The sequence below is a fragment of the Pipra filicauda genome, unplaced genomic scaffold (genome assembly GCF_003945595.2).
Source record: "Pipra filicauda isolate LSUMZ 115617 unplaced genomic scaffold, ASM394559v2 scaffold321_size1097455_pilon, whole genome shotgun sequence".
Classification (NCBI taxonomy): Eukaryota; Metazoa; Chordata; class Aves; order Passeriformes; family Pipridae; genus Pipra; species Pipra filicauda.
Genome location: NW_024104445.1, coordinates 104,950 through 119,319, shown reverse-complemented (window position 1 = coordinate 119,319; position 14,370 = coordinate 104,950). Strand labels below are relative to the sequence as shown.

Sequence of the window (14,370 nt, the reverse complement as noted above, 5' to 3'; positions counted from 1 at the left end):
AGCAAACCCACAGCCACCTGAAAATAAGACTGGTTTGCAATCAAGGGTTCCTCTGCATAAGGGGTGAGAGAACAAACATTTGTGCCATAAATTCAGCGTGGAAGATGCTTCCAGCCGTGCTGGATCAGCCCTCACAGCAGCAGCTCCCAGCCGGCGCCTTCGCTGGCTCCAGAACGGGAAAAGCAAAACCAGCAGAGATGCAAGGGCTGAATGAGGACAGAGACAACCTGAACACCACGTGTGGAAAAGAGTTTATTGGAAGGAAACATGATGATATTTACAGGGATAAACCCAGCATGTGATCAGCAGAGCACAGCAGTCCAGGCCCTTCACCCTTCCTGCCCAGTCAGGTCCATCTGTCCCTGCTCAGGTCTGTCTGCCCCACTGAGGACAGAGGAGCCCAGCGTGTCAGTGAGGCCAGTCCCATCCTGTCCCACTGGAGTAATTCATTTAAACCCTTTTTCCACAGGAAGTGCTCCCAGCAAACTCACACAGGCTCTGGCAGAAGAGCAGGGAGAATATCCAGCTACGCGTCCGCCCTCACACTCAACTCCAGGGCAGCAAAGTCCCCCAGCCCCCAGAAACACTTTCTGAATGTTCTTCCTCCTGCCACCTTCTCCCTCTGTTGCTGTCACCTCTGGCTGTACCTGCAGGGATCAGGACAGGCCGTGGAGGCCTCAGGGACAGCCACAGTGTCACAGTGTCACAGGGCTGAGGCACAACTTCGCGGGGGGGTTATGCTTTGAAATGTGCAGAAAACATTAACTGCCACTTCTTGCTCCTTTTTCAAACACATCTGAACACGAGGCATCAACTTCAAGGCAGAAACTTCATCTCCCCCATGTGAAAGTAGAGGTTTACATCTGAGTTACTTATCCTACTTGGGATAGAGGATTGGGAACTTCAAGAGCACAGTTCAGGCAGCTTCCTTGTGAGGTTTAACTTCATAGGAGTCACTTCACACCCCCTCCCATTCCCCTCTTTGCAGCACCTGGGTCTGGGTGCTGAGCTCAGGTGACTCCAGCCCTGGGTGACTGAACAAACACAGTGTCAACCAACAGGAACAATTTGCAAACAACTGAGCAGCAGACAAATGTGCAAATGTATCTGGTGGCTACTTCTGGGTAATGAATGCATAATCTATCCCGACTCCCTTCCCTGTCTGCTCCTGGATAATGTGTCTGTGAGCCTGAGTCAGGTTTATAAATGGTTGGCAACGAGAAAAACAGGCTGTGTTTGAGCCAAACATTATGTTCAGCAAATAAGGAGCAGTTTTGCCATGGACAGCTGCTGTGAGAGCCCAGAGTCAGAATCCCTCCAGTGCTCCAAGATTCCCATCCTGCCTATGTGAGGTGCAGGATGCAACAGCAGAATTTTGCCTCTAAAATTGAATTTTATGCCCAAACTGCAGGCTCAAAAAGAGCAATATTGTATTCCTTCCCCATCTATCTGCTCATTAGAAAGTGGCTCTTACATTTATTCGGCTCAACTGCTGGGAATGCTCCAAGGAAAGCTAATTACAAGGTCATTGCAGTAAATTGCATTTGGTGGCATAACTCTGAGTCACTGGTTCAGGGCGTTTTCCCCCTTCCAGCCCAGAGTAACTCATTTAACAAGCGTGAAGGAAAGCAGAAAAAAATTTAGGGATTCTCAGTGCATGAGACTTAATGGGGAGCCAGCATTCCCAAAGTGCCATGAGCTCTGTGTGTCCCAGTAGAGGTGAGTTCTCCTGGGAGCGGTGACAGACTGGACACCAGAGATTTTCCAGTCAGTTTGGGAGCTGAGGCTTACTGGCCACGCAGTCCTGGAGCAGGAGAAGAGGAGCCTGAAACCATTTGGAGGCTTCCCAGAGCTGCCCCTGCAGGAGCAAATTTCACTCTTCCCCCCCCAGGAAATCTGCTCTCCACCCACTCAACCCTTTGGGAAGCAGAGAAGTCACTTCACTGTGCTGGGTGGCAAAGGTGCCACTTGGGGTGATCCTGCTGCTGGCTGAGGTGTCTCCAGTGCAGCTCCTCACCCTGCAGGGACGAATTCCCAGGAGGAAGGGGCTCATTCCTCCTCAGTGGTGTGTTCTCAGTGAGGAAAGCTGCAGGTTGCAGTGCCTGGGGGATGCTCCTGTGTGGGCTGGTGAGGTGGTGCAGACCCTGAGGGGTGGCTCCTCCGGCTCAGCCATCTCTCCCCACGCTCCCAACAGATCCCTCCTCACGCCTTCCGGATGATCCTTCCCGGTTTCCTCCAGTCCCTGTACCTCTCCCTGCGCACAGAGTGGACCAGGGGCCTGGAGAAGCTGGAGGGGCTGGATCTGGTGGCATTGCTGTGGGGGAACAAAGTGAGACATCGTTACTGGGGTGGGACAGAGCTGGGGCAGAGCTGCTGCGTCCAGGGGAGGCTCCTGAAAGGACAGGGAATTTTGGTTCACTACCACTGGAGCTAAGAGAAGGGCCAGTGCTGGATCCTGCTGCAGATCCTGATGCTCAAGGTGCCTGAGCTGCAGCCCCAGGGCTGAGCCTCCCCTGTGCACCTGAAGTGGTGGCAGGAACCTTCCCTGTCCCAGCTACTGGAGGTCTTGGGAAGAGCTGCTGAACTTCAAGTGCACAGATGTGAGCTCAGAACCCCCCAGACAGCCCATGAGAGCCCCATGGTCTGTCCCCTCTCTCCAGGTGGGTCACTGAAAACAAACCCCTCCAAAACTTCAGATACCTTTGAGAAGTTTTCCTTAAACCCCCTAAAGCAAACAATGTGCAGTCCTGGTTTTTCTTTGGGATTTTACCACCCTTGTTTCAGTCCATGTTCTCTCAGGGGGGTTATCCTGGATGTGAACCAACCACTCCACGAACCAACCACGCCATGAACCAACCACAGCCGTGCAGAGATGCCCAGGACAGTCTCATGGAGCTGGCTGGGCTGCAGGACCAGCAGGGCTGTGTTCACCCAGGGCTCTTCTGGGGTGACTGAACACTCCAGCCCACTTGTCCTGGGCATTTTTCCTCTCTCCAGGCCCTGTGTCCCAAGCTCTTCTTTCCTTCAGCCCTCCTGGCTGACACCTTCACTCCCCATTTTCATATCTAGATTTGCAAAGACTGCACACTGGCACAGCAAACGTGCAGGTTGTGCTGCCAGTGCTGGGGGTGAGGTGGGGCACAACAGTTCTGGAGGAACTCGGAGTGACATTTGTATGGAGTCCTGTCCCCATCCCTGCAGAAAGGGCTGTGCCTTGGTGATCTCTGGGTTTGGTGATTGGAGATCTCTCCTCTTTCCAGATCCTGCTCAGAGACCTTCCTCCTGTGATTCCCAGTGACTTTGTCAATAAACATTGTCCAGAGGAGGCCAGAGGGTACTCTGAGGGCTGGAGCCCCTCTGCTCTAGGAGAGCTGGAGGTGTTCAGCCTGGAGAGGAGAAAGCTCCAGGGAGACCTGAGAGGCCCTTGGGATAAGGCAGTGGAGTGACAGGACAAGAGGGAATGGCTTCCCACTGCCAGAGGGCAGGGTTAGATCAGATATTGGGTAGAAATTCTTCCCTGTGAGGGTGGGGAGGCCCTGGCACAGGTTGCCCAGAGAAGCTGTGGCTGCCCCATCCCTGGAAGTGTCCAAGGCCAGGTTGGACAGGGCTTGGAGCAACCTGGGCTAGTGGAAGGTGTCCCTGCCCATGGCAGGGGGTGGCACTGGATGAGCTTTAAGGTCCCTTCCAACCCAAACCAGTCTGTGATTCTGTGATCTAAGCACTGGAGGAAGGGAGAGCAGGGAGCAGCAGTGCCTTGGGATGCCAGAGGAGGCTGATGAATGGAGGCAGGGGCGGGGGAGCCGCCAGCCACTCCAGGAGCGGGGGAAGAGGGAGCTGTGGAAAAGCTGTGAATGTGAGAAAAAGCTGCCTCACAAGAGAGCCTGTTACTATCCAACAGCCACAAAAGGATCTGCCTGGGCTGAGGCTGCAGCCAAGAGAGAGGACTCTCATGTCCTAATTAGCCTGCTGCTTTATAACTTAATTTCCTAATTGGTTTTCACGTTAATTACTCCTAACAGGCCGGAGAGGTGGCAGCTCAGGCCCTGTGGCAGGAGATGGAGCTTCACCTCTACAGCACTGGCCCAGCTCCAGGCTGTGCTGGGAAGCTGTGCCCTCACTTCCATCTCATCCAAGGAGCTCTGCCTTGCTGCTGCCTCAGGGTTAAGCTCTTACAGGAAGGTTTTGAGTGGCTGCCTTGGCAATGCCTGTAAATCCTTCCTAAAATACCCCTCAGGTCACAGATCACACCAGTGCCCTCCTGGCTGGAGGTGGCACCCACAGCCACTGCCAGCAGGGCTGAGCTGAGCCAGGATGGGCTCCCTGCTGTCACCCTGGTGCAGGTGCTGGGTTTGTGCTGTGCTGCTCCTGACCTGATGTGAGGCATCAGGAACCTTTATCCCACTGCTGAGCCAAGGCTTGGACTCTATGGACAGCCAGGCTACAGATGTGGCAACCATTTCTGAGCACTTTCCAAGCCCAAGACTATACTGAAGGGTGAACATCTGGCTCCAGCTGTGCTCTCCAAGCACTGGAAACCTGGCCTTGTGGGCTCAGCAATCAAGAAACCTCAGCATTATTAACTCAGTGGGGGGGTGTGAGCCCAGGCTACACCAGAACCAGGGTGTCCACACAGGACAATCTTAATTCCACTGAAAGGATCCCAGTTCATCCTGTAATTTTCCAGTTCTCTGGGTCACAGAGCTTCACCTGTTTATGGAGCAACATGTGAAGGATTCATGTGACATGGACAGACCTGGTGGCTCTGCTTTCCCAGGCTGGCTGAGGTCAGCCAGAGGAGCAGCAGGAGCAGGGACAGCTCAGATGGAGAGGGCTGGGATGCCTCCAGGGTCTGGGTCTCTGCACAACTCATCTGGCTTGGTCCCACCTTCCCAAATGAGGCTGGGTGAGGTGGCAGCCCCTAGAGATTTTTGGGTTTGGTGGGATGTCTAATTCCCTTAGGTTCCCTATAAAAAAAAAAACCCAGTCCTATCACATTTTCCTGGCTGCTTGATGCAAGTTTTTTTGGTGGCTTCTAGTAAATCAAATAAGTCCATTAGGTTTTCTCTTTTGCATCAGGGTGCCCCAGAGCTCAGTGCAAGTTGTGTCCCAAGTCCTCCCTGCACACTCTGCCTTGAAGACAGTGATGAAATCTGCCTCTGACCTCAATCAGAAGCCAGCCAGCCCCTTCTCTTTCAAGCTATTTCTGCACTGTCTCCACCCATGGCAGTGTTCCCAGTGCTAATCATTTCACTTGTACAAGGTGCAGCTCAGCTTTGCTGGTCTGGAAACCCAGCCAGGGAACGTATCCCTGAACTGCAGATGAAGAGGCTGGGAGCTGCTGGCTACTGATTTCCATCAGCCCCGGGAGCTTCCTCACTCCGCTGCTTTCCCTGGGGGGTCTTGTCTATGGAGACACCTTTGGGGGGTGTTTGTGCAGCACCAGGCACAGGAATTGCTGCTGGGAATGAAGTCTGTCAGAGGATTAGGATGAGGAGTGAGCTGTGAGCTCACTCGAGCTGCAGCCATCAGACCTGGAGCAAACTGGGTCACTGGCGTCTTTTCAGGTCCCAGGCTACGAGGTGTCGGTGTGCCATGGCCTGAAATCTGGCAGGAGGTGAATTTTGGGTCCTGGGGTGCAAGTCTGTAATCACACAGCTGATGGAAGCTGTCAGGATATCTTTCATTACAGGACCCCAACACTGCTGAGCCAACCCCTGCCCCGTTAAATGTGAGCGGGATGTGAACAGAAGCAGAGCTGAATTTTAAGGACATGCAGCATTTTTTGTTTATGTCCTTATTTCTCCAGCTCTTTTTTGTTGTCGGGCAGAAAACAAGGGATTGGTGTAGTGGGCACAGCCCAGAGAGTGGGAGGAGACGGAGAGATAGTGACATGCACAGTAGTGATTTAACATGAAATACTCTGATTGCAGGAGTCTCTGGAGGTTTGTGCCTCATTGATGAATATCATGCATGAAGTGTAAGCTCCTCTGCTGCCCACATTTTTCTCTTCCAGGTGAGGTGTTTGGGAACCTGAGTCACAGCAAATGTGCTGAGTTACAGCCCATTTCCACAGGAAAAAAACCCCAGTTACAGGCATGTTTATCTGCAAGTGTGTCAAATGCATGGGATGCTCAGACAATGCAGGCTCGAAGGATTAACAGACCTTAATCCTCACCCAGCAGAGGAGACAGACACACACACACATCTATAAGGACTGACACACACACACACACAACGTTTCCCCCCAAAACACCCCTGGGCTGTGCACCTTTGGGACCAGAATAGGCATCAACTCACCTCGAGGACCAAACTGGACCCGCCTGCTTCTTTGGCTTGGCCATCTGCTTCTGGTACTCCATCCAGCCACTCACCAGCTCGTGAAGGATCATCACGTAGAGAAGGAAAATAAGAATCCTGGGATCCATGCGTGGCACCTCGGGGTCTGCTTCATTGGGTACAGGTGACATTGGCTCGGGAGCAGCCGGGGGGAGCAGCTCCTGCGGCTCGGGGGGAGCTGGAGGGATGCAAAGGTTGCTGCTGGAGAGCAGCCCGGCAGGCTGGGCTTTGTGCGGAGGGAATTAGCGCCGGAGAAATCCCCGGGGGGATCCGAGCCCGCTGTCTATCGCCGTGAGGCAGCACAAACACGGCTCGGAGGCTACGGACGCGTCCTCCCGCGGGGTGGGTCACATCTCCGGGGGCTCCGGCCCTCTGGGTCCCTCTCCCTCGTGCTTTGTCTGCATTACTCCGCAGCCATGAGCTTCCCACACTTTTATTGCAGGAGCACCCCCCCCCCTTTGGTTGGTGGAGGGGGAGAGGTGGCTGCTGTGCCCGCACACCGGAGAGAGGGAGGGGAGGGAGGGAGAGAGGGAGAGAGGGAGAGAGCACTGTCTGGCTGCAAAGAATAAATCAAACCCCCAGTCAGTGATTCGGGATTCTCCAAGCTCTCACTTCCCAGTGTCTCTGGATTTTGGGATGCACCGAGCCAGTGCTGACTGGGAGTGTTACTGAGTATTTTGCAGCTGAGAAAATTTTTTTTCCTCCTCCTCGGTTTTCTCACACTCTTGTTTTGTTTTCTTCGTTGTTGTTATTCCTCACCTAAATCTTCAGCTGCTGTTTCCCCCTCGGTGAGGCTCTGACTGGCACCTGATGTGCAGGAAACCTGATGCCACATCATCCAGTCTTTCCACACCAGGGCTCCTCTCCCGGCCCTTCCAGCTCTTTCTGTTTAGAGGTGCAGGATTTGGATAACTGAGATCTGGTTGTGCCATCAGATCACGGAATCATGGAATGGTGTGGGTTGGAAAAGGCCTTAAAGCTCATCCAGACCCACCCCCTGCCATGGGCAGGGACCCCTTCCACTAGCCCAGGTTGCTCCAAGCCCTGTCCAACCTGGCCTTGGACACTTCCAGGGATGGGGCAGCCACAGCTTCTCTGGGCAACCTGTGCCAGGGCCTCACCACCCTGAGATCCCCTCAGCCTCTCCCTTCCTTCCCCCATGGACCTGTGCCTGGAATTTCTAGCTGCATAAAAGCAAAACCCAGCCTTGTTTAGACATTTGTGTAAACCAAGTAAAGAAAATACCCCCAGGAACGTGTCTCTAAGACCATCTTGCTCAAAATTCATGTTATTCCAGTGCAATCTTCCCATAAGTGAAACAATAAGCTCTCAATAAATAACTGTCAGGAGAAAATCTACCTGTGCTTAACAGAGTTGTGCCAATTGGGTGCAAAAAAAGTGCCCAGGGGAGGGGCAAACCCAGCGACCCTCATGATCCCCCACAGCTCCTGCACAACCACCAGGACCACCGGGCTTGCTCTCCAACGGGGAATGGGGTTGCACATGCTGGGGAGTGGGATCCAAGGGCAGGTGTGAGACCCCATCACACACCATCCCACAGCAAACTCACCACCAGGAAGCTGCTTCTCCCCCAGCCCAGGTTACATCACTTGGGGGTTTAACCCTTGAGGTCGGAGGTTTCTCAGACACTTCTGCCCTTTGTAAGTGCAGAAAAGTGTGCAGAAGTCTGACAGTTTATAGTTCTCTGTGAAGTACAAATCTAATACACATTCAATGCTAATTACATGATACATCTGCACAGGAAATAAACCCAAGGGCAGCACCAGCATCCCAGATAAAGCTGTGCCTCAAAGTGCTGTGTGACTTCCCTTCAGCCAACTCCTCAGGAGTCCCACAAGTGCTGAGTAACTCCCTAAACTGGGAGGGGAAGATCTCATGGATGGGAGGGAGGGAGTGAATGAAACAAGCCAGGACTGGAGGTGTTCTAAAAGCTCGGAAAATGGGAATTCTTGAGGTTCTCCATGGAAGGATAGTGGAGCCGTTCCCATGGCAACGGAGGCGGTTGCCAGGCTGCAGGCAATGGGTTCCAGTGTGTGGTACAAGTCCTACGTGGGGAGGGATTTCAGGCTCAGGACAACACTGGGATTTTATACATATGCAATTTTTGATGAGTAAAGCCAACGTGACTCCTTTGTTCCAAGGGGAGCAGCTTTTCACACAGAGTCAAAGGAGAGAAATTACCGGGGTAAAAACAGCAGAATAACTCAAAACAACTTACTCAGGATTGTGAGAGATGCTCCATCTTTGGAATAAAAATAATACTTAATACTACACAGGGCAGAAAAGCCAAAACTCGTGAGTTACTGTCAGAGCCCAAAACACAGCAGCTGTTTCCAAACCGTGACTAGTCACGAGCAATAAGTTCTTTGACAAATGAGTCACAAAAATTTAGAATTTGAAGTGATTGCAGCCCGTTTTGGGAGGGCAGAGCAGGGTGGGACTGGCCATGCTGCTGAGGGACCCCTGTGATGGCTGTACAGGGGGTACAGCCCCCTGTCACAGCTGGGGGTGCCCTGAGGTCTCCCACAAAGCTGTTGGTGTTTCCCCTCTGCCTCCCCAGCCTGGAGGTAGATTTAGATCAGATATTGGGAAGAAATCCTTCCCTGTGTGGGTGGGGAGGCCCTGGCACAGGTTGCCCAGAGAAGCTGTGGCTGCCCCATCCCTGGAAGTGTCCAAGGCCAGGTTGGACAGGGCTTGGAGCAACCTGGGCTGGTGGAAGGTGTCCCTGCCCATGGCAGGGGGGTGGGACTGGATGAGCTTTAAGGTGCCTTCCAACCCAAACCAGTGTGGGATGCTGTGATTCCATAACTTCAGCCCAAGGGCACAGCCTTGGTGTTGTGCTGGAGAAGTCTGGTGGGAGCAGAAGCACCTCTGCAGATCCTCCATTTGCTCAGGTCCTCTCAGTGGAGTCCAGGAGCATTTTTGCAAACTCACCGTGGCTTCCTGAGCTGGGAGCAATCAAGAGCTGGGCTGTTGCCCTGTTTGATAACCATCAGTACACCACAGATAAGCCAATAAAATGTGTATACAAGGTTATCACATAACAGGCACCTGTGAAACAGAGTTCACCTGCAGAGCAGAGCCTTGATCTGCTTCTCCAGCTGTCCATTGCTGTAATGGAGAGCCAGGACTCCTCAGGGCCATCCCCTCTCTCTCCTGCTGCTTTCAGACAACTCCACAGAAACAACAAGTAGGTCAAATCTGGCTGAAGGCCGAGTGAAAGGAGTGGCATGGAATAAAGTTCCCCAAGCCTGAAAGGAGAGGGAAGCAGGACCTGAGGTGGTGTCAGAGAGCCTGGAATTCAGGCAGGCTCTGAAGAACAGGGAATGAAAAGCAGGCTCTGGGATACAAAACATTCCATCCCAGTTTTGGTGGGGCAGAAACCCACAGAGAGGACAACTGTGGCAACTCCCAGTGGGAGCTGACACAAAGGGAATGGGGCAGAGCAGAGCACTGACAAAATCTCTTTCCTAAGCAGCAGCATGTCAGGTTTGCAATTCCTTTGTGAAACCAGGGTGGAAATGAGGCCAAGCTCCTTTGTCCAGGGCTCAGTCCAGCTGGTTGGGCTGGAAGAGAAACCCAGAATAATTGTGTAGTCACCGAGCCCTTCATTCCTTGCAAACCTGGCTGCTGCAGCATTCCCATTCCTTTGGGCTGCACTGTTGGAGCAAGGACACTGAGGAACAGGACTGTGTCACTCTGCTCCTCAGGGCCTGTTTCCCTCGGTGTTGGGTGACAATCTAAGCCTCTTTACTGCTAAAGAGCTTTTCAGAAACAGAGGTGGAAGGTGCCAGTCAGTATTTATATCCATTGCAGCCCCAAGGACACACTCCAGCACCAAAGATCACCTTCCTCCAGGCTCCTGGGAAGCACCCATTGCCTCATTCTTCCACTTGGAATGTGGTGTAACTGACTGCAAAACGGGAAACTCCTCCTCCCTAAGGCTCACAGTCGACCCAGAGCTCTCCCAATCTCCAGGGTGCATCACAAAAAGGCAGCAATAATTGTTTTGTTGCAGTAAGTCAGGGTTGACCTAAACTGTGTGTTTGACTTATTGCAATTATTGGCTTTTCAGAAGGAACTCCTGATCTTCACTGGAAAGACAGAGATCTGGGGTCCTCTTGTTTGGGGCCCTCCAGACAGCAGGATAGCTCTGGGAACATCAAACCTCCCACACACACGTTGAACTGAAAGATCAGGACAAGCAGCTCCTGCAACAGGCCATGGGGTCATGGTCCAAAATTCCTGTGGCATCCAGAAGGTGCAGTGACCCCCCCCCCCCAGGCAGAGTCAGGCCACAAACACCTGCAAGTGCAAGTCCCTCTGCTTAGATAAAGCACTGATCGAGGTGGATTGGAGGTCTGGGGTCTTCAAACCCCCCAGGCAGGACCCTGGTAGTTGCAGGGGTGCTTCCTGCATCCCCCCACACTCTGGTCCTCAGCCAAAGCCCTGGAGTGTTGTCCTGTTGGGATGGGTGAGATGGAAAACAAACTCCCTTTGGCTGCTCTTCAAGGAACCCGCCTGCAAAAATCCCTCTGCAATTATGGGATTGTTCAGCAGAGATTAAACAGCCCACAGTGCTCACTGGGAGGGGAACAAACTGGGAACTGGCTGTGACCTACTGGACCAGATGCTTTGCTGTTGCTACCCAGGCTTTGTTGCACAAGCAACCAACCAGTGACATTTCCAAAGAGGCCTCGTGTGCAGCTCAGGGGAACAAACATCACCTGCACACACAGCCCTGCCTTTCCTCTCCCAGCACACCAGTGCTCCCTTCCCCAGCTCGGAAGTCAAACAGATCTGGAAGGAGGGAGGAAAGTGGACACAGAACTGCCAACAAATCCAGGAGAGAGCAGCTCTCAGCCTTCCCAGCAGGCAGGAAAATGGAGTTTCAGAGTTAAAAGGCAAAAGAGGCATTGCAGAGTCTGTCAGCACCTTCCATTAGCTGACAGGAGTCAACAGTTAAAAGACAAAGAACAGATGCCATGAGACACGTTTCTTCTGAGGATTTTCACTTGTTTCTACTTACAAATGTGGTTGAAAAAAGGGCAATATGAAACTTGTACTCTTAATCATCCGATTGCTTTGTATCAGAGTGTTAGTGACTCACCCCCAGGATTTTATACACATTTCACCACTTTTGTGTTGTTAACCCTCATCAGGCAACACAGCTTGGGCACAGCAAATTGATGCTGGTCTGAGGGCAAGAAATAATATTAAAACTTAAAGTAATAATAATTGTCTTCTGAGTTCTGGATTGGGTTTTATGATAACAGAACAAGAAGTAGCACGGGTTTAGTCTGACTCAAACTGGATGGTTGGTTACAGGACTTATCACAGAAATACTGTGAGGGTGGGGAGGCCCTGGCACAGGTTGCCCAGAGAAGCTGTGGCTGCCCCATCCCTGGAAGTGTCCAAGGCCAGGTTGGAGGGGCCTTGGAGCAACCTGGGCTAGTGGAAGGTGTCCCTGCCCATGGCAGGGGGTGGGTCTGGATGAGCTTTAAGGTCCTTTCCAACCCAAACCAGTCTGGGAGTTGATCTTTCTCATTTCTTGCCACATAGAACTTTCATTCATAGGACCTGCAGAAGAAGGAGAGACACCAACCCTCCCTGCTGGGCTGCCTCTCACCCCGCAGAGGTGGAGCTGTGCTCTAACACTGGTGCTTTCCCCCTTTCCTGAGCACAGGCCCTGCTGAGGAGGAGAAGCAGCACAAGGACTCACCTCAGCCCAGGTGAGACACCTTTGCCCCTTGTGCAAGTGTTTTGCAAGAAAAGGAAGTTGGTTTCACTGCATCCACTCGTTCAGCTTTGTCCTTCTCCTCAAACTCCCCTGGCAGGTCCAGCAGGCCAAAATCCACCCACACAGATGGTTTGGCTGCTTTCTGAGAGGTTATCCTTCCAGCTGGACTGACCTCCTTATCTTCAGTGTGCTCTCCACGTGCTAAATGGATTCTCCTCAATCTGCTGATGGTCCTTCCTGCACTACAGAGGGCAAGAACAGAGAAGAGCCCTGGAAGGAGCAGGGAATGCAGAGGATATCCAGGAATGGCAAAGCCTGGAGCAACCGCAGGGCCGCAGCCCTGTCTGGTGTGTCCTCAGCACTGAGTGACAACACTGAGTGACCTTGAGTGGAGCTGCTCTCAATCCATGTTTTACACCCACCTGAACCTCCAAGGAGCTGATCTGCCCTTGTTTTTAAGGCTGAGCCTGGCTCTGGTGCTGGGAAGGATAACCAGAGCATGCCTGAGACATGAGGATGGAGCTTGGACTGACACACAAGCCCTGCAGAGCTCAGTCCTTACTCACACAACAGCCTGGACAGGAAATAAAGGTCAGAAAGAAGGTGGAGAGAGCAGAGAGCTCTGAGGTCACAGCAGGATCTATCAGAGCTGCAAAGACAGTTGCAGAAACACTTCCTGCTCCTGAAAAGCTGCTCCACCAGGACATCTCCCCAGGGATACAGCTGTATTCACAGGGGCATTTGTATGCCAGGACCACTGTACAAAAGGAAACATGGAACAGTATCTGTGTGCCATCCATCAGAACTGGGTTGCAGAGGCCAGGAACTCTGAATTGCCCCACATGCTCAGTCCTCTCTGCTTCTGGAGAGACACAGAGCACCAGGGCACAGCTCCTGCCCCACACAGCCCTGCTGCTGGGCACCTCCAAACACCACCTCCCTTCAACTGAGACAACCTCAGCAGGAGCAGAGCTAAAACAGCATTTGCAGCAGCTGCAAATACCCTTGTACCCACCTACAGGCAAAATCAGGGCTGTTCTCCACCCTCAAATGGCTGAACTAGTCTGCAAAAGGAGTTGAGAAGAAAATAAAGATATAGAAAAACAATTAACTCTATCCCAGCTGAAACCAGGACAGGAAGTAACAAGATTTTTCGTGTCACTTCATTTTCTGGGCTAAGTGCAACTCTTCCAAAGCGAAAGACAGACATTCATTCCGAGCAGCTGGGGATAAGGGGATCCTCATTTACAGGGAACATCCCAAACCCAACCCCCCACCACGCACAACTCACCAGAATTAACCCAAAGCCTGCAGCTTGCAGCAGCTCTGCCAGAAAAGTCTCTTGGAGAGGGATAACTCAGTTTTCTGCTGTGCAGCATCTGCTCCAGCCTTTGTCAGACACTCCTTTCCATGTCCATCTTCCCTCCAGCCATCTGCACCACAACCCATCCATTGTTCCCAACCGCTTTTCCAAGGGATCCAGCACCCACAGCACTAAGAACAGGGTGTTCTGCCAAGGAGCAGATGCTTTTGAGCATTCACAAGTGTGAGGATGCCTGACAGTGCCTTCAGCTGTCCCATTCCCACCTCTTGTCCTCCTGTAAGTGCCAGTCTCACGGAGCCTGAGGCACCTCGCTGGGCTCTGGGTTGCTCTGATCTCCCAGCAAAGCCCTCAGTGAGGACCAGGTTGCTCAAATTGATTAGAATTCATTGTAAAAATTCACTCCCCGGTCAGGCATGGCAGGTTTGGAGAGAATCCACAGTTTGTTCACATCACAGGTATCACACTCCTCTTGTAAAGACAAACTGCGACCTGAGTGTAAGCAGGGAGCGATCCCAGCTCCCTGCCAGGGATCCCAGGGCAGGCAGGGCTGCACCACCCTCTAGTGCACACCCAGAGCAGTGCTGCCCGCACAGCAGCCCTGCCAGCCCCGGGAGCATGGCCACGACAGGGCAGTAGGGAAAAGATTAGGCAAAAGGAATTCCCTTGCCCAGCCCGGCTGTGCCTCACCCACAGCTGTGCCACAGGACGGAGCCATCCCACACCACGGCAGCTGTGGGGGCAGAAGGGAGGGGGATCCTCCGAGGGGGAGCCCCAGAGCAGAACACAGAGGGGTTCTGGCCCTGGCATAGGTGACAGACACTGTCCTGCACACCCTGCACCCCACACACCCATCACTCCACACACCCAGTACCCTGCACATCCAGCACCCTGCACACCCATCACCCCGCACACCCAGACCCTGCATACCCAGACCCTGCACACTCTGCCC

At 52.9% G+C, this 14,370-nt stretch overlaps 2 long non-coding RNA genes across 4 annotated transcripts; one reads left to right on the top strand and one right to left on the bottom strand.

The window, feature by feature from the left end:
- Positions 1-234: 234 nt before the first annotated feature.
- LOC120323702 lies at positions 235-7,157 on the bottom strand. The gene is made up of 2 exons (XR_005564449.1): positions 6,298-7,157; positions 235-2,314 (listed from the first exon to the last, which is right to left on the bottom strand). It is a non-coding gene; the product is annotated as an uncharacterized LOC120323702 (long non-coding RNA).
- Positions 5,889-13,201, top strand: LOC120323703. 3 transcript variants are annotated; one of them, XR_005564451.1, is made up of 3 exons: positions 5,889-6,454; positions 11,935-12,089; positions 12,164-13,201. It is a non-coding gene; the product is annotated as an uncharacterized LOC120323703 (long non-coding RNA). The 3 variants fall into 3 exon arrangements; XR_005564452.1 differs by having other exon boundaries at positions 11,920-12,089; positions 12,195-13,201; XR_005564450.1 differs by having other exon boundaries at positions 11,920-12,089.
- The last annotated feature ends 1,169 nt before the right edge of the window (positions 13,202-14,370 follow it).